We start from the raw sequence: 25,096 nt of genomic DNA on the forward strand, positions 1-25,096 counted from the left end.
ATGCAAGGTCAGAAGAATGCATAAGCTACATAAGACCAAAAAAAGAAAATCATTCCAAACTGCAACAGAGATATGAAATACAAACCAGGAGAATGAATAACCTAGCAGGGCAAGAACCAATGGGGCAATTGGAAGCAGGATTGTGGCCAACATAAATAGGCCAACCATTTGCAGTTTGAAGCAATATATAAGGCCCTGTTATGCTTTGATCATTTTCTACCTGACCTGAATATTAACAACAATTGACATCACAAGCGAAATATACAGAGGGAGTTCAATAAATTTTGATCTAGACAGGTTGTGTATAAGTTAACTTGTTACCTTGCTATAAGCCAGTTGAACAACAAGCCAATCATCAATCTAAATTACAATTACCACAAGGAGCATATTAAAAGCACAACCTGCAACATGTTCAACAGGTCATCAACCCAATCCCACATGACTTCAGTCCAATTATAACATGCAATGGCCAGTCACTTGAACCTATTCCACTTAACTAACCAATTAACTGTCACCAACTAACTGAGTTTCCATTTCTTAACTAACGGAGTTTTCAGTTAACTCAGTGAGTCAACACCAACAAATTCGAAGCCATCCTTAACTGAATCCTTCCTAATCCCAAACCTAGCCAAATACCCAAACCTCACTTCTATTTAATCAATTCATCATACACATTAAATCACCCTTGGCATTTGCTCTAAATTGTACTCTCACAACTGCAACCTCTCTTCCCTCCCCTTACTCAAAGCTCTCATTCCTAAAAGCCATTGAAGCTTCACATTGAAGCTTCAATCTGCTTGAGCTAAACCACAACAACCTCAGTTCATCATCTCCAAGTTCATAAGAAGAAGAAGAAAGAGAAAAAAGAAGACGACGAATCAAATTCAAGAACTCACCTGTTGAATTTTCCGATCGCCTTCTCCGGTAAGTCGTTTCTCTTTCGTAACATTTTCCTACTTTAAGCTTACCAGAGTGTAGTATCTAGGGAAGAGAGTGCAAGCCCCATAGTGGTAAAGACCGATTCGTGCCAAGCGCCAGTTAATTTGAATTTAGAAAACTAGGGTTCTTCCACATTTTCGTTCGATTCGACCAATCCAATAACTGTTTCCCAAATCCGTTACCATATTCGTGTCCAACATGACCTTGTGCATCTAATGGTGGTGGTAATTTAGGTTTAGGCGACCACCATTACTGGCGACAGCCACCGGCGCGGTGGTCTATGGCGGACGAATAGTAAGATTGAAGAGGAGTTAACGTGCGTGCAAATTCAATTTGAACTTGTTGACTTGAACAAGTCAACAAGGAAGGGTGATTGGGCTTAGTCTGTTCAAGCCTACCAAATTACGTTTCATACCCTGCCCTTTCTAATGAACCCACTGTGGCTAGTGAAGGAAATGAAAATTGGGCTTAGCAAAGCCCATTGGTCTTCCTGTCGTCTCACACTGCGTTTTGATCATACACCCCTCCTAGGAGATGAGTTAATTGATAATGGGCTTGGACGCAACCCATGTATCGTTTTACTCCCCATTTTGTTTTTTGGAACCTACATCCTCTGACCAAAAAACTTGAGTTGGGCTTGTCTGCAGCCCATTAGGATAATTCTGTTTTACACCTCAAGTTCTAGTGTACACCTCCCAATTAATTTCATTTCTTTTACTTTCTTAATTGTTTTATTTTTTCAATTTGTAATTAGATTAATTAGGTTGATAATTGATAATTAGGAATTAAATTTTTATTTTAGGATATTAAGATTTAATTAGGACCTTGATTAGATTTTAATTTGGGATAATTAGACCTTCGATTGAATTTAGAATAATACCATTTTCAACATTAGTTTAAAATCAATCTTTAGGATTTAGCCAACTTTAGGCCATGGTTAGAATTTGATTTGTGATGATATTTGGACATATTTTGCAAATGACCATTTTGCGCTTTAAAGGTAATTTTAGGCATTTTATAACATGATCCCATTAGAACTAGAATTTGATATTAGGATTTAACCATTTCCTCACATAAGAGCAATCACATAAGAACCTGGAAGACACCAGCCTACTCCCACAAGTGAATGGGCATCCTGAAGATCTCCCAAACCGAGAGAAAACAGTTACGAGCAGTGTTCCAAGCGAACTTGATCACGACTTACCACCTGAAGGGAGTGCGATATTGGGAAAATGGGGTGCACGCCTGTCCCCGAAGTCTCAGACTTATTACGAAGAGCTGTTGTCAAGATGTTTCTAATTACCGCTCTTTAAGTTTGATTTGTAACTTACTCTTGTTCACAAGGTTGATGTCTGATAGGGTCAATGTTGATACTCCTGTAGCCCAGTGGGCAGTTCCCTGATATGTACTTGTATTCCGTCTTCTCGATATTGAATAAAAGAGTTTCTCATGTATTGACTTCATAAACTATATCTCTTTATGCTTTGTATTTGCTTATGTTAGATAAACCAACTCACGGATTCCTTGGAATTGTCTTCCTTTACAAAAAAATGAATATAATGAAAAAAAAAATGTACACATCAATCTTTTCGCATGCGTACATACATTCACACATTTATATGTCATATGCCGCCAGAAAACAAAATGCTTACTCTCGTCGTTTTTCCACAGCAACAACGACGACTCGTCATCAATACTTCGCACACTCAAACAAATCAAGGATAATGGTTGATTATGAATCTGACAATGCTGTTGTCCGCGAATCCCTCGCCCGATTTCAAGGTGAGATGAACCTCTTCAGGGGCAACATGGAGACCATCCTGGAAATTCTCCAAACTCATAAGGCCCCTACCTCTACTGCTGCCAATGTCACCTATGCTGTTGGGGTGACCAATCCTACTACCGCTGTTGGCACTACCGTCAAAACTCTGGTGGAGGCTATGGTGCCAACCACTGGGAATCATCAACTGGTCCCTGCTGACACAACTAGGCTTGCTGCTACCTACCCTTGGGGGATTCCCCTACACTTTGCTGCTCATCTCGCCAATGGGGGGCTTTTTTCCCTCACCCGACTCTCACTGCTTCTTCTGCTATTGGAAACGCTGGTTTCCCATGGGGTGTCCCCACTATCCAAACTCCTCCGGTCGATGTCGCCAATCCGGAGACTAACCAAGGTCAGGTCCCTGATGACACCCCTGACGCTGAGGATGACTACCAAGGCCCGCGCCTCTATTTTCAGATTCCCGCTCAAACTGCTCAATCTACGAGCATAAGTCAGTTCCCGACCGTTCCATTTGGTTATCCTGAGGAAACATCCATGCCCATGTTGACTTACGCACCTACCGATCCTGCACTCCAGCATATGTAGACAGGGGCACCTCAGGCCCCCAATGCTCAGGCTGGAGGACAATATCCTCAGATGGTTCACACTGCCCAAATCGTGCCTCCGGGTTTCTCTTACCCGCCTCAAATGTGGTTTACCCTAAACATGCCCACACAAATCGCTCTAGAAACTCCCCGACCGGCCAGTCAGGTCGCTCCTCCCGCTACTGATCCGGCCAAACCTGCAGGTTATCAGCTCTTGGATGACAGAATAAGGGCCATCAAGGGTTTCTCCACCTTCGGCATAGACGCTCGAGATCTCTGTTTGGTCCCGAACGTGGTACTCCCGCAGAAATTCAAGGTGTCTGACCTTCCTAAATACAAAGGCATCAACTGTCCTCGCAGTCACATCACCATGTACTATCGAAAAATGATCTCGTATATTGACAATGATAACCTCCTGATCCATTGTTTCTAGGATAGCCAGTTTGGGGCTTCCCTGGATTGGTACATGGGTTTGGAATGCACAAAGATTCGGTCATTAAGGGATCTATCCGAGGAATTCTTGAAACAATATAAGTACAACCTTGACATGGCTTCGACAAGGCTTCAATTACAGAATCAGTCACAAAGATCTAATGAAACCTTCAAAGAGAATGTTCAACGTTGGCGCGAAATGGCATCTAGGGTCTGTCTAGCATTATCTGACAACAAATTGGTAGATATCTTCATGGGTACACTGCAAGGGATGTATTACGAGTAGATGATTGACAGTTCATCGACAAATTTTGCTGATATGGTAACCATTGGGGAGCGTGTAGAGAATGGGTTGAAATCGGGGAAGATCACAGACATGACCGCTCCACAAACAACAAACAAGAGGCCGTATGGGGGCTTCATAAAGAAGAAGGAGGGGGAAGCAAACGCTCTAACGACGAGTGCTCACCCCCAATATCAATTTCCGATGGCCCATATTCCGTATTATCGTATCCATACGTCGCCGTAACTCAATATCAACAACTACCATTCCAGTACCAACCACAAAAAGGCAATCAACAATCAACACCCGCTTAGAGAAATCCTAACCAACAATACAATCGTGATAACAAAGGACAAAGTCGAGGTCAGAATAATAAGAGCAATTTTGGTAATCGTCACCAATTTGATAAGATCCCGGTACCGTATGCAGAGTTGGTGCCATATTTGATCCATGCAGGGGCTATCGTACCAAGAGAACTCCCAACAACCTCTCCTCTCTTTAATCGCAGTCACAATCTTAATGCCACATGCGCTTTCCACGCAGGGTATATAGGACACTGCACCGAGGACTGTTGGGCTCTCAAAAAGAGGATCCAAGAGTTAATTGATAAAGAGGTCCTGTCTTTCTCTGAGGAAAAGCCCAACGTGAAGACGAATCCCTTGGAAAACCACGGTGGTGCAACAACCAACGTTGTGATCGAAGAAGAAAATTCCGAATCTATACTAAGGGCCGAAGAGGTGAAGACTCCGATGTCAGTTGTGTTACAGAGGCTTGAACAGTTTGGGTTTGTAGAAGGTGTACATGATGATTGTGCAGTATGCGAGTTTGATCCAGACAATTGCGACAAGCTGAGGGATTGTGTGCAAGAACTGATGGATCAAGGTTTAATACATTTCTCCAAATCTAAAGCAGCAGAAGAGGTGGAAGTAATTGAACTAGTAACAATTATGTACAAAAAGAAGAAGGTTGAAGCTTCTCCCAAGAGGATTCAACCGATTCATTTCCGTGTTCCCACTCTGTTCCCGTATCATAATACCAAGGCAGTGCCTTGGAATTATGAGACTACAACATATTTGGGAGGAAAATAAATTCGCATTCCTGACACAGAAATCGTCAACATTGCTGAAACAGGAGGTATAACTCGGAGTGGCCGTGTATTAGCTCCAAAATACACTCCTAGGGTGTCTCCAACACCCACAGTTATCCCGCCTAAGGAGAAGGTCATTCCTACTCCGACTCTGCAGGTAGAGGCAACTGTACCTGCCACTCCGAGCGTGACGACTGCTCCAGTGCTGACGAAGGTTATTGACAATAAAGTTGCAGAATCTGAAACGTCTAAGGGTAAAGGGCCGATGGTTGAGAAAGAACAAGTTGAAAATCACAAGAAGAGAACCACTTTTGAGGAAAGCCAAGAATTCCTCAAATTGATTAAGAAAAGTGATTTCAAAATTGTTGACCAGTTGAATCAGACTCCCTCCAAAATATCAATTTTGTCTTTGCTATTGAGTTTTGAGGCTCATCGCAAGGAATTGCTAAAAGCTCTAAATGCTGCTGATGTGATGCAAGATATCACAGTCAATCAATTTGATGACGTGGTTGCTAATATCACTGCCAATAGGTATCTGGGATTTAATCAAGCAGAGCTACCTCCTGAGGGAAATTCCCACAATAAAGCACTACACATTTCGGTCACATGCACTGACTCTCTCTTATCTCGAGTCCTCGTTGACACTGGTTATTCGCTTAATGTGTTGCCAAAATCTACATTAAGCCAATTGTAGTTTAAGGGGCCTGATATGAGGACCAGCGCACTGATCGTTCGAGCTTTTGACGGTTCCCAAAGGCAAGATATTAGGGAAGTCGATTTTCCTATCTGTGTTGGACCCCACCAGTTCAGCATCATCTTCCAAGTCATGGATATAAACCCAGCTTATAGTTGTTTGTTGGTCAGACCGTGGATTCATGCCGCTGGGGAAGTCACCTCTACATTGCACCAAAGGCTGAAGTACTTGATTGATGATAAACTGGTAATTATGTATGGTGAAGAAGATATGTTGGTTAGCAAACTCTCCTTGTTCAAATATGTTGAAACAGATGAAGGAATTGTTGAGGTTCCGTTCCACTGTTTAGAGTTTGAAGAAGTCATTTTCGCTACTGCCAATCATAACCAATCTTCCGCTACCATCCTATCCTCAATGAAAAGTGCCAAGCAAACATTGGAAAAGGGCCCGCTTCCCGGTTGGGGTAAGGTTATCAATGTGATAGGGAAACGTGACAGGTTTGGTATCGGTTATCACCCAGCAGCATGCAAGGCAAGCCCGAAGAGAAAGCAGTTCAACCCGGTCAAATTCAGCAGCGTCGACTATCAAAATGAGCACACTGTGGCAGTTATTGAAGAGCCCAGCGGTAGCAAACCAGAGGCACATGTCCTCATACACAGATGTCCTCCAGGGTCCAAGCTTCCCAATTGGATGACCACCGTGATTCCCATAGTGTACTCGGAAAAAATGTAATGCATTTTGTTTTCTCAATCCCTCGTCCTCGCCTGAGACGAGAGGATAGATTGTAAGGGCCTCCATATTTAAAAGTATTATATGAATAAATAAAAAAGTACTTTTTATATGTAAAACTGGTGTTCCCTTTTCTTTCAGTTATTTTCCTTTTTCACTAAAAACAATGAAATGACAAAAGATTTCTTCTTTTCTTTTTCCACTTTTCTCAAAAAAGCATACTAAAATAAGCTCATCATATGCAGAGCAAACAAAACTATTGATTACAACATGGTTAAAATCAACTATAAATTTGGGTTTCCAATCAACCAAGATGAAGACGATAGTGAGGAAGATTGTGAATTACCAACTGAACTAGCACGACTCCTTAAGCACGAAGAAAAAGAGATTCAGCCATACAAAGAACCAATGGATGTCATTAACTTGGGTTCTGAAACTGACAAAAGAGAAGTAAAGGTCGGGGCATCTCTGGACAAACATGTACACTCTGAGTTGGTAGAGTTATTGCATGAATATGTTGACGTCTTCGCTTGGTCGTATCAAGATATGCCAGGATTAGACACCAGCATTGTTGAACATCACTTGCCACTCAAGCCTGAATGTCCTTCGGTCAAGCAAAAGCTCATAAGGACTAGACCCGACATGGCACTCAAGATCAAGAAAGAGGTTAAGAAGCAGCTTGATGCGGGCTTCTTAGCCATTTCTGAGTATCCACAGTGGGTTGCTAATATAGTTCCAGTTCCTAAGAAAGATGGTAAAGTACGAATGTGTGTAGACTATCGAGACCTCAATAGAGCAAGTTCAAAGGATGACTTCCCTTTGCCTCATATTGATGTTTTGGTTGATAATACAACTCAGTTTTCCGTCTTTTCTTTTATGGATGGGTTCTTCGGGTACAATCAAATAAAGATGTCTCCAGAAGATATGGAGAAGACAACTTTCATCACACCTTGGGGAACTTACTGCTGCAAAGTAATGTCGTTCGGCATGAAAAATGCAGGGGAAACATATCAGCGCGCCATGGTAACCCTCTTCTACGACATGATTCATGAAGAGATTGAGGTTTATGTGGACGACATGATTGCCAAATCTAGAACTGAAGAAGATCACTTGGTGAACCTGAGGAAATTGTTCGTTAGAATCCGAAAGTTTAAGCTGCGCCTGAATCCGGCTAAATGTACTTTTGGGGTCCGATCCGGTAAACTCTTGGGTTTCATAGTCAGTCAAAAAGGTATTAAGGTTGATCTCGACAAAGTCCGAGCCATCCAAGAAATGCCAGTTCCTCGAACAGAAAAAGAAGTCAAAGGTTTCCTTGGGCGACTTAATTACATCTTCAGATTCATACCACACCTCACGACTACCTGCGAACCGATATTCAAACTGTTGAGAAAAAATCAATCGATTGTGTGGAATGATGATTGCCAAGTGGCATTCGATGAAATAAAAAGTACTTGCAAGAACCGTCAATCCTGACACCGCGGTTCCTGGTAGGCCTCTCATTATGTATCTTACAGGGCTCGATGAATCTATGGGTTGCGTTTTGGGTCAACATGATGACACAGGCAGTAAGTAACATGCTATCTACTATCTCAGCAAGAAATTCACTGAATATGAGACCAGATACTCACTTTTAGAGAAAACTTGTTGTGCTTTGACTTGGACTGCTCGACGCCTGAGACAATATATGATTTGCCATACTACTTTATTGATATCCAAAATGGATCCGATAAAGTACATCTTCGAGAAGCTTGTTGTTACTGGTAGAATTGCCCAGTGGCAAATGTTGTTAACCTAGTACGATATTCAGTATGTGACCCAAAAAGCCATAAAAGGGAGTGTTTTGTCTAACTACCTTGCTCACCTACCTGTCGAAGGTTATCAACCGCTGAGGTTTGACTTTTCGGATGAGGACGTCATGCTTATCAGAGACTTCACTATGCCAGGCTTCGAAACAGGCCCTGAGGAAGGCCCTGAACCAGGATCGTGATGGACGCTCGTGTTCGACGGTTCTTCCAATGCTCGAGGCGATGGCATAGGTGTGGTTGTCACTTCTCCAACTGGTTTCCACCTTCCATTTACCGCTAGATCGTGTTTTGACTGCACCAACAACATGGAAGAATATGAAGCATGTATCTACGATTTAGAGGCGGCAATCAACTTAAGGATCAAGATTCTTGAGGTATACGGTGATTCAGCTCTGGTAATCAGTCAGGTGAAAGGTGATTGGGAGACTCGGGATAGCAAGTTGATACCTTACAAAGAGCATATCAGAAAACTGACACCCTACTTTGATGAAATCTCTTTTCACCATATTTCTAGGGAAGAAAATCAGTTAGCAGATGCTCTAGCCACGTTGGCATCTATGTTCAAAGTCAAATGGAAGAATGAAGCACCATCCATCCATATTGACCACTTAGATGAACTACCCCGATGATAAGCCTTGGTTCTACGATATAAAGACATTTATGGAGAAATGATAATATCCCGAGGGTATATCCATTACCGATAAGAAGGCTCTGAGAAGACTCTCTTCCAAGTTCTTCCTAAACGGTGATATGTTATACAAACGAAATTATGATTTTGTACTGCTCAGATGCGTGGATAGACACGAAGCTAGCACGATAATAAAATCCATACATGAAGGCTACAAGGGTGTACATGCAAAGGGTCCTGCTATGGCCATGAAGATCCTTCGGGCTGGGTATTATTGGAAGACAATGGAGGTTGATTGTTACAACTTTGTTAAAAGATGTCACAAATGTTAGATATATGGTGATAAGATCTTTGTTCCACCAACTCCGTTAAATGTTCTGAATTCTCCATGGCCTTTTTTTATGTGGGGCATCAATATGATTGGGATGATAGAGCCCAAAGCTTCCAATGGGCATCGATTCATCCTGGTCGCCATCAACTACTTCACGAAATGGGTCGAAGCTTCTTCATATGCTAATGTCACTCGACAAGTGGTTACCCGGTTTATTAAGAAAGAGATAATCTGCCGCTATAGGATACCTAGCAAGATCATCACTAACAATGCCAGTAACCTCAACAACAATATGATGAAGGAGTTGTGCAAAGAATTTAAGATCGAGCACCACAACTCTTCACTATACCAGCCCAAGATGAACGGTGCCGTAGAAGCAGCTAATAAAAATATCAAAAGAATCATTCAGAAGATGGTCAAGACATACAAAGACTGGCATAAGATGTTACCCTTCGCTCTGCATGGTTACAGAACATCGATCCGTACATCCACTGGGGCAACTCCATACTCATTGGTATATGGGGTGGAGGTTGTCCTACCGATTGAAGTTGAGATTCCTTCACTTAGAGTCATCATGGAGGTTGACCTCGATGAAGCTGAATGGGTTCAATCACGGTATGACCAGCTGAATCTAATCGAAGAAAAGCGTTTGGCGACCGTCTGTCATGGTCAGTTATACAAAAGATTTCTCAAACGAGCTTTTGACAAGAAGGTTCTTCCTCGTGAGTGTCGCGTCGGAGAACTCGTGCTCAAAAGGTATTCCACTATTCACTCAGACCCACGGGGAAAATGGACTCCCAACTATGAGGGACCTTTCGTTATTAAGAAGCCCTTCTCAGGTGGGTCTTTAATCCTCACAACAACGGATGGGGAAGACTTGCCCTCGTTAGTGAATGCAGACATAGTCAAAAAATATTATGCCTAAAAAGAAATGATGAAAGCCCGCTAGATTAATCTCCACAAGATTGGTCTAGGCAAAAATGGCTATCCCGATGGACAAAAAAATGAATTTCCCATGCAAAAGTTAGGGAATAAATATAAGGCTCGCTAAGCCGAAAACCCGAAAGGGCGCCTTAGGCAAAAAGGAGCATCCCGGTGGATGAAAATAATTAAAATGTCCAGGAAAAAGTTAGGGATAAAGGCACTGACTATGATCCTTGAGCCCATTACGCTACAAGCTAGATATTAGATGGTCGAGGACCGATCCAATCACCATCAGCCGAAGCAAGGTCTCGGAATTCAAATTTTACAAGTAGACTAAGGCCAATGTTGTAATCAATGGAAGGATATATATATAAAATATTTCCCATTGCCATTTCATTTATTTTTCAATTTTTTGCAACACCCTCATCAAGGGTGTCTGCATCTTTGTATACATCGTTATGTACAGTTTCATATCAATAAAATTCAGTTCATTCCCTCAAGTGTTGTTCTTCTGTGTTTTGTATGCAAAGTAGTTGATTTATCTTACTCACATAATGCTTTAAATTTTCGGGGAATAATAAAAGCTACACTAAAGATAAACATTTTGCATTACTGTAAAGACCCGATAAACTTGAAAGATGACTGGTGACTCAAAAGTGGTTTTGCTTGAACACATGTGACATCCAATCATCTAGGATGCTGCGTTGTTTCTAGCATCTCAGTGTTCCTCAACAGGTAGACGATTCCTTGACAGTAGTGTTAGCATCACCTAGATTCCACAACGATCATCTTCCAATCCTTGATGACGAGTCGAAGTTCCCATCATGATAATGATTCATATACCTGCAAATGACAAATAAACAAATAAGCATGCATCATAAAAGAAAAGCATACATCATGCATTACATATATCCCACTCCCCACCATGATATCCTATGTAAACATCAAAAGCCGGGGGTGACTTCAACCACCTGTTCAAGCAAATTTTGGATACATCGTATTTAATCCTCTTTCACCTCGAATACCTGAAAAGCTCTCGCAATTCTTATATTCAGGTTCAAGAAAATTAAATAGGGGCAACTGTTGTACCCCAAAATCCCCCCCCCCCCCATTTCCTAATTATTCATCCAACCACTTGGTCTGGGGATCACTTGCATACATTCATAATTCATCCATATGCATCATTCCTTCACTAATGGATCATCATGGATTCAAAAACCTTGGGCTTGTGAAGCTAGGGTTTGTATGGATATCAGGTCTCAAAAGCATGGTCTGATTACCCCATCAAGCATAGGGGATGTGAAGCCCTAATTGTGATGGTAGAGGCTTGGATTCAATAAGGATTTATCCAAGCAATCCTCTAGGTTCTTCAAAACCCTAATCCCTTAAATTATGATGATGGGATCTCATGGAGCTTCTCTAGGCCTTGTCTTGGCCATCAAAGCCCTAATGCAGGCTCACACATTGGAAGACCGATGGTTGGAGCATATGGTTTGATTCAAAAGGCTTGCTTGAGGGGTAGGCCTCAAGAAAACCCTAATCAAGGAGATGATGAATCCGATGGACTTGGTAGCTTGACTTTGTATCCATGACACCCAATTTTCACCTATTATCAATGTACTTGGTCTAATCCATCTTGGTCTCAATGACCTATTGTTGTCCAGTTGAATGTTGGTATATCTTTGGCCTTGGTCATCCAAACAACCAAACCTCTTGTGTCGCAATCTAGTTGCTAGTCATGCCCATTGATTCATGGATGTTTCATTCAAACCCTAATCCTATGCCCTCAATTCATAGCTTTGTTCATAAACCATGTTAATATATATTACCAGTCAAGTCATGTTCTTTTCAAAGTCAAGCATTCATGTACATGGAATAAAACCAATTTCAAACCATTTGTCAATCCATTCCATTTCACACCATTCTAAACCATCACATTTGATTTTACAGAAAAAATTACAAGTCTTGACAATTTTGACCAATTATTGACTTTGGTCAACAATTGACTTTTTGGTTAACTTTGACCAAAGTCAACCCAAAATCCTTAAACCCTAAAGTTACCCATAATCATCAATTCAATGTCCATTTACAAGAGAAATACAAAGAAAAGTGAATTTTTGACCAATTGTTGACTTTGGTTAATAATTGACTTTTTGGTCAACTTTGACCAAAGTCAACTCAACCTTATTTCATCCTAAAGTCCTAATTCTTCCATCCTAAACCCTAATCCATCATGCCATTGTTCATGTTTGCTTGCTTCCATTATGGTTTCTTCATTTGCAAGTTATCCTTGGCCAACCATGTTCATGTTCATGCCATGCCTACGAGAGCAACCAAGTCATACAAAAAGAGCAATTCATAACCATTTCAAACCCACCTAAGTCATGACATCTTCAAGAATTCAAGCAAAGGCAATTTTACAAGTCTAGACATAACTATGTACCATGTGAAGTAATGTTATATGAACAAAAGCCTACAAAGAAAAACCTTGCCACAATTTGTTGCTGACCATTGAAACTATACCAAACAGTTCAACATACCAACTACAACCATCAGGCATATGGACTTGTCTGCAAACCTAAAGCATGCCAGACCAATAACAAAAGCACACAGTCAGTTGAGCCTACCTACTACAAAGCATAACAACTATGGTCATTAATATCGACTGCATGTCCACAAACTAGACCAATCCCAAGTCAGGCCTGCGACATACAGACCAAGATAAGAAGCTAACATGAGCCAACCTAAATGATACTCGCTACATCCTCTACAACCCAACTCATACCAGATTGTCAGCATATCAATCTCCCAAAATGTCCAGCCAACAATAATGTCACATGGAGTCATGTTAAGGTGAAATAGAGGCAATGTGGGTGAGTTATACCTGCAGAACAAGGATAGGTCATAACATCCTATGAACTCAGGCCAACCATGGCCAAAATGCAACAATCATAGTAGACATACATCATGACCTTGCATTCCATCAAAGTCTTGGTCCTGTACAGCACCACATCATGCTGCAATAATCCAAATAAGACCATACTAAGGCAGCGGATTTGCAAGACTTGTTACCATGTTGAGCATCCAATGCATGAGCTAAACCTGCAGACAACCAAGTCATAACTAATAAGAGACATCACAAATACCAGACCATGAAGTGTGTTAACTTACCATGAACCTAAGTCCCCAAGACTTGTTGTAGCCAGGCAGCACATAAGGCAATGACAAGGTCACAATCAATTAATGGGATGTGACCCTGCGACAACATACCTGTTGTACACAACTAGGATTCAGCATTATAGGCCAATTGTGCTAAATCAAGACCACATGCTGCTTAAACTCAGCTCAAAGTCAGAATCAACAACATGAACTAAGCTACTTCATGAGGCAGACCATGCCAGAGATGCAGTGTATTGCAGAACTAATAGGACCATTCACTTAGCCTGCTGCAGTCAATTAGAATACTTTATAAACCTAGCAAGACAATGTAATGCAAGGTCAGAAGAATGTGTATGCTACATAAGACCAAAAAAAGAAAACCATTCCAAGCTGCAACAGAGATATGAACTACAAACCAACATGATGAATAACCTAGCAGGGTAAGAACCAATAGGGCAATTGGAAGCAGGATTGTGGTTCAGCATAAATAGGCCAACCATTTGCAGTTTGAAGCAATATACAAGGCCATGTTATGCTTTGACCATTTTCTACCTGACCTGAATGTTAACAGCAATTTCCATCATAAGAGAAATATGCAGAGGGAGTTCAATAAATTTTGATCTAGACAGGTTGTGTATAAGTTCACTTGTTACCTTGCTATAAGCCAGTTTAACAACAAGCCAATCATCAATCCAAATTACAATTGCCACAAGGAGCATATTAAAAGCACAACCTGCAACATGTTCAACAGGTCATCAACCCAATCCCACATGACTCCAGTCCAATTATAACCTGCAATGGCCAGTCACTTGAACCTATTCCACTTAACTAACAAATTAACTGTCACCAACTAACTGAGTTTCCATTTCCTAACTAACTGAGTTTTCAGTTAATTCAGTGAGTCAACACCAACTAATTCCAAGCCATCCTTTTAATCCTAAACCTAGCCAAATTCCTAAACCTCACTTCTATTTAAGCAATTCATCATACACATTGAATCACCGTTGGCATTTGCTCGAAACTGCAGTCTCACTACTGCAACCTCTCTTCCCTCGCCTTACTCAAAGCTCTTATTCCTAGAAGCCATTGAAGCTTCACATTGAAGCCTCAATCTGCTTGAGCTAAACCACAACAACCTCGGTTCATCATCTCCAAGTTCGGAAGAAGAAGAAATAGAAAAAAGAAGAGGACGAATCAAGTTCAAGAACTCACCTGTTGAATTTTCCGATCGCCTTCTCCACTAAGTCATTTCTCTTTCGTAACGTTTTCCTACTTTAAGCTTACCAGAGTGTAGTATCTAGGGAAGAGAGTGTAATCCCCATAGTTGTAGAGACCGATTCGTGCCAAGCACCATTTAATTTGAATTTAGAAAACTAGGGTTCTTCCACATTTTCGTTCGATTTGACCAATCCAATAACCGTTTCCCAAATTCGTTACCATATTCGTGTCCATCATGACCTTGTACATCTAATGGTGGTGGAAATTTAGGTTTAGGACACCACCGTCGCCTATGATAGTCTCCGGTGCGGTGGTCTATGGCGGACGGACAGTAAGATTGAAGGAGAGTTAGCCCGCGTTCAAATTCAATTTGAACCTGTTGACTTGAATAAGTCAACAGGGAGGGTGATTGGTGTCATACCCCAAACTTCACCCTACCCCGATACAACTTTCATCTGATCCATGGACCTACTGCACATGCATGCTTTCATTATTTCATCATCATAATTTCATTGAAATTTCATAACCAAATACATATTACACGGACTCAAGGCATGTTGTTTACACCCGGGGAAAACTGGGGTTGTCCGGTTAAAGTTCTGGAGGAAAAAAACCAACAAAATAAGGGGAAAATCAATTTTTGGACTGTGTAATCGATTACCCTAATCATGGTAATCTATTACACAGACAAAAATTAATTTCCAGGCCATTTTGGACTGTGTAATCGATTACCCTAATCATGGTAATCGATTACACATACAAAAATCAATTTCCAGGCCATTTTGGACTGTGTAATCGATTACCCTAATCATGGTAATCGATTACACAGACAAAAATTGATTTCCAGGCCATTTTGGATGGTGTAATCGATTACCCCAATTATGGTAATCGATTACACCTGCGCAGGCAGCAATAGTAACTCTATTTTTTCTCCACAAAGTAATTTTCTTTCACCCACTTCAACCCCTTTGCTTCCTCTATAAATAGAGCAATATCCCCACTCATTTTTCAAGCTTGAAAGCCACAAAACCTCTTTCCAAATCACATTCAAGCTCCCTCTTTTCAACCTAAACCCTAACTCACCCAAACCCTCTTTACTTCTTTGAACCACCCAACCACCATGTAAAAATCCACAATCTCCACACAACAAAAACAGTAGCAAACTTGTGACCTTCACTTACATAATCATTCACCGCCACCATATAAACATACACCTTCCTTCTCTTCCATTTTCCTACCACAACAACCATAGCCACCCTCTTCCAAGCTTTTTTGCTTCATTCTCAAACCCAAACACAACTATAACCTAGTTTTGACACCACAATCTTGGTAATATTTTGGACTCAAACTCCTTGACATTTTTGGTTTTGTTTTATCTTTGAAAATTTCTTTTTACTCTTGGGTTGTGTTTTGAGAGAGATTTGAGTCAACTTTGAGACAAGTGGGTTTTGTTGGGTTTACATCCTTTTGGGGATTTCTTGCTCTTGCTACTTTTATCCACCATTTTCAATCAAACCTTGTTTCTTGTTATCATTTAATATTTATTGTTGACTTGTTGTTACATTTATTTGGTTGATGAGATCTATTAGATCATGTCCGTGGTTGTTTAGAGTTGATAAAACCTTCAATGTTTTAAACCTATTAATGATTGATCAATAGATCCTTCATGATACTTTGAGGCATTGATATGTTGCCTCTATTCCAACCATATTTGGGTCATTTGATAAATAGATGAAACCATTTTCTTTACATTAACTTGTTATTCTATTTGCTTATTGTTATTCTACTAACTACTAACTCCTAACATTTATATTATTGCACTTTAATTCCTTGCAATTTATTTTATTGTTACTAACCACTAATTATACTTCACTAACCTTTTTTTTATCATTAACCTTTGTTATTGCAATTTTGTTACCATTAACTTGTGGTTTATTTTGTGTCATTTACATTCACTAACCATTATTATTGTGATATTGTCATTCTTTTATCTTGTGATTTACGTTTATGTCATTACCTTGTAATTTACATTCAAGTACTCATTATCATCATCATTGTACAAACTCATCATGCATGTTTATTTACTTGTTTTTTATTTTATTGTCATCATACCTTAAAAATAACAAAAACATGATAAAATGGTAAGACCAAAAATATTCACTCCACTCTTAATCAACTTGGACTTAGAGGATTTCATCTTAGGACCTTTGCTTAGAAGCCTTCCTTTACTCTTTGTGATACTTTGTAAACACTTGAATTTTCATCCGTAACTTACATGCATGTTGTAAGAATGACATCATGGCACCACCTTAGGAGAACATGTTTGTAAGACCATTTTCCTTTGTTTAGCTTAGGTCACTTTTGCACACAAAAGGTTTTCTCTTGGGCTACCTTACAATGAGACTCTTAAATTTCTTGTTGGTTATTTTGCATTCATGTTGCATAAGCCAAATTTCATAATCAAAATAAAATAAACCCTTGATTCAACGTCAAGTGGCATTTTTATAATCAAATTCAAAACACTTAATAATTACGATTATTATTGTGCGCCACGAGCCTTAAGTGGTGGAGAATGAGTGAGAATGGAGCATTCCTATCCTTACTCTGATTATTTTGGATGCAAGACGCCTGGCTTGTTGTCTAGAATAATCACATCCGGCCGTAGACTTTAGTACAATATAATCACAAACATTCTTTCATAAAACCCTTATTCGAGGTAAAAACAATACAACTCATCAAACTCATTTTCGTGCCTTAGGGCATCATCCTGAAAACCCTTTTCTCAAAGGTAAAATCAACCAACACACAAATATTTTCTACTCCGAACTACGAAGCTCTGATTCCTCATCCCCGAATGAGTGATACGTAGGCACAAGGGCCCCAATCCTTGGCGAGCACTATAATAACGAAAACACCCTTTTTTCACACATTCTTTTGAAAATAAAACAATAATAGATAAATCCCATGTATGTAAAACAACCCAAATGGTTCCCATGGAGTACCATGGACGTAAGGGGTGCTAATGCCTTTCCCTTACGTAACCGACTTCCAAACCCTAATCTCGGTTACGAGACCGATTCCTTATTCTCTTTTTGCGCTTCCCGTGCGCGTCTTTTTTCCGAGGGTTTTATCGACTATTTCCCCTCTCCTCTCCGATAGAGGTAAACTAAATAAAATTCGGTGGCGACTCTTCTGACTTTGCCTCTCTTTGGCATCTCTTTAGTCCCGGTTTCGTTATCGTGAAATCCCGGTAGCGACAGCTGGCGACTCTGCTGGGGACAACCGATTTTCCCTAAGCATGTCTATCCTAGTTTGGGTTGTTCCTCTTTTACGTACATGGAGATTTATCTGTTATCTATTTTTTCTGTATATATTGCTTTCTTTGCTAACCTTTGCATATTTTCTTTGTTTACCTGTTGGTCCGAAACCCTGACTCTGTGACGAAGATTTTTTGGAAGCAATAATGATTGCAAAGAAAAAACCTTGTGGGAAGGACTCCCCACCTGAGTCTGAGAGTTTTCTTGAGATAGGAGAGGTTGAGTAGTATTGATCCGCGAGGTGCCTTCCTCGTTATGGTCATACGAGAACCTCACTTAGTGGTAGATTCTCTTAAGGGGATTGATGACCGTCATGCTTTCGGCGTAAGCATCTTTTCTTTTACTAGAGTCAATGACCCTAAGACCCTTGTCATACGGTGAACTGACTTCGTGTGTTTTTGCTTTGGAAAGCAAATGTCGCGGATAGCAAGAGTCGCCACCGACTTTTCTTTTATCCAATAAGGAAAGGTGGAAAAGAACAGGAAAGACCTTAATTAGATTTTGGGTTCGGGAGGTACATTATACAAAGGGAAGGTGTTAGCACCCTTTGTATCCATGGTTATCCATGGGCTCTTAATTGCTGGATCACTTATGTTTGTCTGAAAAAGTGTTTGTGAATTGCTTAAAAATGTTTTTGAAAAGAGAGTTTAACTTTGTAATGATTCTTGTGCGAATGTATACAAAGTATTTATCTCGTTTAATTTTGAAAGCGGTTTAGAAAAATATAACTTGGCAATGATTCTAGTACGAATGTATACCAAGTGGTGATTTTCTAGTAGAGGTTTTGCAAAGTGTGATGTATGAAGAATGATTTAGGTTGTGAGTCAGCAATTAAGAGTTATACCTACCCAAGGTCTTTATGGGTATTTCCTATCCTTAGGAGGGTAAAACTGTCCTTACTATGGAGAAGTAAGTAGTTTTATCCTTTGGATGTAACGGGACATCGTAGGGTCATTGATTGGTTATTGAAGGCAACATTTGTAAGGATACCTTAGCATTCGAAGGGACGATCATCATTTAACCGTAGGCTACAACGACGGGTCATCGAGGGACAAAATCATATATTCGAAGGCAACATCCGAGGGACTATGATTTATTTTATAGGGACATGATGATTTAATCGAAGGGTCTTTGCTAAGTGTATCCCCACATTCGCGGGACATGACCATAATACCGTAATACCGTAAGGCAACAAAGAGAGGTCCAAGATCACATATTCAAAAGCAATATTTTACAATCAATTAAGTAGTTATAATCAATTAGGTAATTAGGTCCATATTAAAATCAATTAAGTAATTAGGATGAATCTCCACATTAAAATCAATTAAATAATTAGGACGAATCTCCACGAGGGTATCCCACAAATAAAATGGGATACCTAGCAGGCTACCTTTTCCGGGATTATGTGAACCCTTACAAAATTCAGCAAACAGGTCAGAATACCAAATCAGGGTGCAACCGAGAATTGCACCACAAAAGAAACCACAACAGTAATAAGGTCAGGTAAATAATGCATGGCTATGATAAAACATGTCAGATGAGCAAAATTCAGAACAGAAAAGTCAGCGACTGTCACGTTCGCTCCTGCCTCGCCTAGCGAAGGCTTAGCGAATATTCGCTACATGCTCGCTTAGCGATGTGCTAGCGAGCGGATGCGGTTTCTGGTTTTGATAACAGTACAATTTCAGCAGGCTTCACACCTTATGGCTTCCATTACAAAGATTACAGGGTTAAACATCCAAGATATTCATGCATATTTAAATTCACATGCAAAGCTTAAGATATTTTCATAAATTCAATCATAATGCCATATGCAAATTAAGAACATAAAGCGGTAATAGTAAGGCAAACCTGTTTGCAACTGAATTGCAACCTTGAATTGGCCGGTCGGATTGAGTTGGGCGGAGGCAACCTTGGTGCAGATGAGTTTCCTGCAGGGTTTCCTTTAGGGTTGCTCTGAATTCTCTGGGTTAGCCTTCAGGGTTTCCTTTCTGTGAGTGTTTCCCTTTCTCTCCCGTTTTTGTTCTCCCCTTTTCTGACTGAAGTGGTGGTATTTATAATGCTCTTTTTGTGACCTAATGGGCTCAAAATGAAGCCCAGAATTTTCTGATATTCGCAAGCTTCGCTAGGCGAAGGAATTGCTCGCCTAGCGAGCAAGCCAGTTTAGGCCATTTTCTGGATTTAATCATCTGTGTTCTGGGTCTTTGTTCTTTTTAAGGTCAATGCCTTGAAAGATAAGTTAGGGTGCCTTAAAAATGCCTTGTAATATTAACGGGCAAATTTTGGGTATGACAGCTGCCCCTGTTCAATATTCTTGAACCGAGAGAGTTAGAATGGTATGTACGTCATTCGTGGTCTAGAGGTGGAAGATTATTGAACACTTAGAATGCCCAAAAATTTGCACTTGTCAATTAGTCTTGACGGAGATGGGCTTAAAGATGCCATCCATGAGGTTTGATGAGGAGATGTTCAGAGTGCGTCGTACATCAGATGATTTCTAAAGACATGGGTGTCATACCGGGTCATACGCTAGACCGTATAGTGAGTCATCCATTAGGTTGTCGACTTCGCTGGGGAGTCAGAGTGTGTCATACGCTGCTGGGGATAAGGGATCAGAATGGATCATACGCTAGATCGTATCTGAATAGCAGAGTGAACCGTCCCTTAGGCTGCATCTGGAGAGGTAAAGGTCAGAATGGATCGTACGCTAGATCGCATCTGAGTAGCCGAATGAGTCGTCCATTAGGCGGGTGACTTCGCTGGGGATGAAATATCAGAATGGATCGTACACTAGATCGTATCTGAGTTGCAGAATGAACCGTCCATCAGGCTGTATCTGAGGATGAAAGGGGAGTCGTACGCTAGACCACGTTTCAGAATGTACCGCACGCTAGGTAGTATCTGAGGAATAAAGATCAGAAGGGATCATACGCTAGATCGTATCTGAGGGGATGAACATCCAAATGGGTTGTACGCTAGACCGTTTTGGAACAGTTGGAGGAACCATATGTTAGGCTGAATCAGAATGAACCGTACGTTAGGCTATGTCTGACAATATTTGTATACGTTGTATTTGCAATGAATGTCTGGGATGGGTTTAAAGATGTCACGCTATTAGGAGGATATCAGAGTGCTCGTCAGAATGAATATTCATATGGATTATATCTGAAAAATGTAAAGATCTGTCCGTCTGAATGGATCTTCATTTTGACTGTATCGGGAGGATAATTAACCTGAAAAATAAAGTTAGCTTCATGCCATGTCATGATGCATGAGATGTTTTATGCCTTTGACAATAAATACGAACAATGTATGCATGCGTATGCTGTGAAATGATGCAATGAATGAATTATGCGTCTGAAAATTTTGCCAGGGGAAAATAAATCCCGATATTCTGGTTGGAGATATTTGTATTGATGGCCCTTTCTTATCTGGGGGATACTTGATTTCTGTCTGACGATGGAAATATTCAACAGAGCCCGGCTGGGGGTAGAAGAGATGACTAGTCTGTCTGGTGATGCTGATTTCTTCTAGGGATAGCTGGTTTTGATGGGGGGTAGAATTAGCAACCAGACTCATTGGAACGCATGGTTAGACCTTCTCCTCGATCCTGAAGTCTTTTAGTAATTACTATTGCTACTTTAAGCATGTATTTTCGATAAACATCAGTCATATTCAAATGCATATATCAATTCAAACTAAATCAATGGATGTTTATGCAAACAAAACAGAGGAAGTAAAACAACAGTATTCTTTGGAAATAAGATTGTATTGATTTTGAGAGAGGGGCCTATAAACAGGCGATTTGTGTACAAGGAGACAGAAATCCTAGTAAGAGGAAATTGTCAAGAAAACACAGAGAAAGCTATGCAGAAAAAGTCCTATTGATTTTAATTCCACTACTGTCATTATGTCTTCAAGCCTCTCATCTCCTGCTGTCGGATAAAAGTGATTAGCTTGTTCAGTCCTTTTGATTTGGGTGAAGCTGACCGAGAACGGGACATAGTCATACGCTTTAATCCCTAATTTTTTCCTGGACCGTCTTTTCAGGTTTTCAGTCCACCAGGATACCCTTTTTTGCCCAAGCCGCCTTTTCAGGTTTTCGACTTGCCGGGTGTACATTTTTATATTTTTATCCCTAACTTTTGCCTGAACCCTTTTGGTTCGCCGGGATGTCCTTACTTTTGCCTAGGTACGTCGACCTAGCGGGTCTTTTTTTATGCGTAGTATTTTTTAACTATGTCCGCGTTCACGGGATGCGGAAAATCTTCGCCATCCATTGTAGCAAGCATCATGGCTCCACCAGAGAATACCTTCTTAACTACAAACGGCCCTTCGTATGTGGGAGTCCATTTGCCTCTGGGATCACCTTGTGGTAGAATGATACGCTTGATCACCAAGTCGCCAATTTGATACACCTGTCTCTTGACTCTTTTGTTAAATGCCTGGGTCATGCGCTTCTGATATATCTGCCCATGACAAACAGCCGCAAGTCTCTTCTCATCAATCAAATTTATCTGATCGAGTCGAGTCTGAATCCATTCATCTTCATCTAAACCTGCATCTTTCATAATTCTTAGAGAGGGAATCTGAACCTCCACTGGTAAAACGGCTTCCATTCCGTAGACTAAAGAGAAAGGAGTTGCCCCTGTTGAAGTTCGTATTGAAGTGCGATAACCATGAAGAGCAAAGGGTAACATTTCATGCCAGTCTTTATACATTACTGTCATCTTTTGTATGATCTTTTTAATATTCTTATTAGCAGTTTCTACGGCGCCATTCATCTTTGGCCGGTACGGAGAAGAGTTATGGTGTTTTATGTTGAACTGCGTGCAGAGTTCAGTAATCATCTTGTTGTTCAAATTAGTACCATTGTCGGTGATAATTCTTTCAGGGATGCCATACCGACAAATGAGACTATTCTTGATGAACCGTGCCACCACATTCTTGGTGACAGAAGCAAATGAGGCTGCCTCTACCCACTTTATAAAATAATCAATAGCAACAAGAATGAAACGATGTCCGTTAGAAGCAGTAGGTTTAATCTCCCCAATCATATCAATGCCCCACATTGCAAAGGGCCAAGGGGCTGTCAACGCGTTTAATGGAGCAGGAGGCACATGTACTTTATCCGCATAGATCTGGCACTTGTGACAGGTTCTGGAGTGATGGTGGCAATCAGCTTCCATGGTAGACCAATAATAACCTGATCTCAGAATCTTCTTGGCCATCGTATGTCCACTAGAATGAGTCCCAAAAATACTGTCGTGCATGTCTTCCATAATCTTTTCTGCTTCCCTTTTATCCACACAGTGAAGCAAAGTCGAATCATGATTACGTTTGTATACCACTACATTACTCAAAAAGAATTTAGCGGAGAACTTCCTCAGGAATTTTTTGTCATTGATGGATGCCCCTTCAGGGTATTCCTGAGCTTCTAAATATCTTTTCACTTCGTGGAACCAAGGTTTCTCCTCTACTCCCTCAGTATTAAGTTCATAACAATATGATGGTTCATCTAATCGTTCAATGGTGATCCTGGGAGCTTCACTGTCCCATCTGACTCTGAACATAGATGACATGGTAGCCAATGCGTCTGCCAACTGATTCTCTTCTCGTGGAATATGTTCGAATGTGATCTCTTCAAAGTATGGGATTAAGGTCAACACCCGCTCTCGATAAGGGATGAGATTCGGATGTTTAGTGTCCCATTCTCCTTTGATCTGACTGATTACTAATGCTGAGTCTCCGTACACACTCAAAAACTTGATTCTTAGGTCTATAGCAGCTTTGAGTCCCAAAATACATGCTTCATACTCAGCCATATTGTTGGTACAATCGAAACATAGTCTAGCAGTGAAAGGCGTATGGCAGCCCTTGGGGGAAATGATTACAACACCAACTCCATTGCCCAATGCATTAGAAGATCCATCAAAAACCATAGTCCATCGGGATCCCAGTTCGGGTCCTTCATCCGGTCCAGGTTCTTCATAATCAGTGACAAGCATGACATCCTCGTCTGGGAACTCAAAATTCATAGATTGGTAGTCATCCACCGCTTGATGAGCCAAATGATCAGCTAGCACGCTTCCTTTGATTGCTTTCTGAGTAGTGTATTGGATATCATACTCTGTTAAAATCATCTGCCATCTTGCTATTCTTCCGGAGAGAGCAGGTTTCTCAAATATATATTTGATAGGATCCATCTTAGAAATCAATAAAGTGGTATGATTCAACATATACTGTCTTAGTCGGCGAGCAGCCCAGGCCAAAGCACAACAAGTTTTCTCAAGTAGTGAGTATCTTGTTTCACAGTCGGTAAACTTTTTGCTAAGGTAGTATATGGCGTGCTCTTTTCGACCAGACTCGTCATGTTGCCCCAACACACACCCCATTGAATTTTCTAACACGGTCAAATACATGATTAGAGGTCTTCCTTCAACTGGTGGCATCAGAATTGGAGGTTCTTGGAGATACTTCTTGATTTTATCAAAAGCTTCTTGACATTCGTCGTTCCATATCATCTCTTGATTTTTCCTCAGTAGTTTGAAGATGGGTTTGCAGGTAGCAGTTAAATGGGAGATAAATCAGGCAATGTAATTCAAACGTCCCAAGAAACCTCTGACTTCTTTATCTGTACGGGGAACTGGCATTTCTTGAATAGCTCTCACCTTAGCCGGGTCAACCTCAATTCCTTTACCACTGACAATAAAGCCCAAGAGCTTACCGGATCTTACTCCAAAGGTGCATTTGTTCGGGTTCAACCTCAACTTGTACCTCTTCAACCTCTCAAACAGTTTGTGTAAATGATTGAGATGTTCTTCTTCAGTATGAGATCTGGCTATCATGTCATCCATGTATACCTCTATTTCGTGATGGATCATATCATGGAACAAGACCACCATAGCACGTTGGTAAGTTGCCCCTGCATTCTTTAGACCGAATGGCATTACTTTGTAACAGAAAGTGCCCCATTGCGTCACGAACGTAGTTTTCTCCATGTCCTCAGGCGCCATCTTAATCTGATTCTAACCCGAGAATCCGTCCATGAATGAGAATACCTTGTGTTGAGCGGTGTTATCTACCAGAACATCAATGTGCGGAAGTGGAAAGCCATCCTTGGGACTCGCTTTATTCAAATCTCTGTAATCTACACACATTCGCACCTTACCATCCTTCTTTG

This window comes from Lathyrus oleraceus, chromosome 1 (assembly GCF_024323335.1).
Source record: "Lathyrus oleraceus cultivar Zhongwan6 chromosome 1, CAAS_Psat_ZW6_1.0, whole genome shotgun sequence".
Lineage (NCBI taxonomy): Eukaryota > Viridiplantae > Streptophyta > Magnoliopsida > Fabales > Fabaceae > Lathyrus > Lathyrus oleraceus.